At 19.9% G+C, this 1482-nt stretch overlaps 1 long non-coding RNA gene across 1 annotated transcript; it reads left to right on the forward strand.

Moving 5' to 3' along the window:
* Positions 1-277: 277 nt before the first annotated feature.
* LOC126899333 (uncharacterized) lies at positions 278-662 on the forward strand. The gene is made up of 3 exons (XR_007702549.1): positions 278-395; positions 523-552; positions 625-662. It is a non-coding gene; the product is annotated as an uncharacterized LOC126899333 (long non-coding RNA).
* Positions 663-1482: the final 820 nt, after the last annotated feature.

Raw genomic sequence — 1482 nt, forward strand, 5'->3', positions numbered from 1 at the left:
CTCATTAATTTATAAATACAGATAATACATCATAAAAAATGTAAACAGCATACAATTTTATTTGTGTATTACTTAATAATAATTTTGAATACGATATAATGATAATAAGTAAATTAATGTTTGTGAAAATTGTATGTTATTCATATTTATTTGAAACTCTGTTTTATCATTTCATGGAGAATTGTGAATAAAATAAAATTAATGCTATTTAACTACAATAACTGCGTAAAATACGAATTTTAAGTAGCCTTTATTTGAAATTAAATTAAATTTATCGGTAAAATTTGTTCTTTACTAAATTAAAATCATGAAAACATATAAGAAAATATATTACGCCATAAAAATTACTGTTAAGTTGTAATTTTCCTGATCGTTGAACATAGATAAGATAATAAGTAATTATTTATTTATTATTTTATTAAAAGGTACAGGTCTCATTGAGATTTTTCTATTAAAAACACTGTGCTCAATAGGTGTATATAATTAATTGTAACATTATTTATTGTATTTATTATTATCTAGAGAAAGGCAAAATTAATTATCCACTAAAATGTACGTAAAATACTAAATCATAAACAAATAATGTTTTGATAATTATGTAATACTCAACCACGATTTTTACAGGAATTTGAAATTATCTAGAGTGTCTCTGATAATCTAAGGTAGAAAACAAAACTTTCATTTTTATTACTAAATTTTAATAAAAGCTATAAGATATCAAATTTCTTACTTTTTATAGTTTTTTATTGGTATATCAGAGAAGCACCTATCAATTTATTACTTCAAAATTCGCTGCTTCTAATGCTTAAGTATAAACCAAATTTTAATTTATTGAAGTGAGTAAAAACAAATAATTTGTTTTCTAGAAAAAAAAATTAAATATTTGTTTGGGAGTTATATCAAATTTTATTATTTAATAATAAAAACAAGTAAGCTTTTTAATAACAGATATGATATTACAGTTAGCTTTCAAATAATTATTGATCAAATTTTATATAAATATTATCTATAACATCAAACGTCTACAATTGAAATAGCACTAAGTATATTCTTTTATGTACCATAAGTATTTTAAACATTATATTAAATTGAACAAAAACTATCTACTTGAAATAATTTTTCTCGAATAAACAATATAACATTTATTTTGTAAACTAATTGTAACTTATAGTTAGAACATTGAAAGAATTTATAATATAATTGAACAGTAAGATAGTTTATTAAGTAACAAAAGATTTACTTATTCATTCGTTAGAATCATTTGCACAGTATAAATTAAAATATTTTAATAAAAAGTAAAAACTCACTTAGACTTATATTAAACTCGAATCAGCAATTGATAAATTGCATAGTATTAGTTAAATTAAGCAGCTAATATTCCTCAGAAATTTAAAATTTAAAAATAACAAAGAATACAACTATAAATTAATTATTAGATTAGTAATATCAAAGTTTATCACTAAAAATTATATTTGATGATAA

The sequence above is a fragment of the Daktulosphaira vitifoliae genome, unplaced genomic scaffold (assembly GCF_025091365.1).
Source record: "Daktulosphaira vitifoliae isolate Bord-2020 unplaced genomic scaffold, ASM2509136v1 Scaffold_2, whole genome shotgun sequence".
In the NCBI taxonomy this organism is placed as follows: Eukaryota; Metazoa; Arthropoda; class Insecta; order Hemiptera; family Phylloxeridae; genus Daktulosphaira; species Daktulosphaira vitifoliae.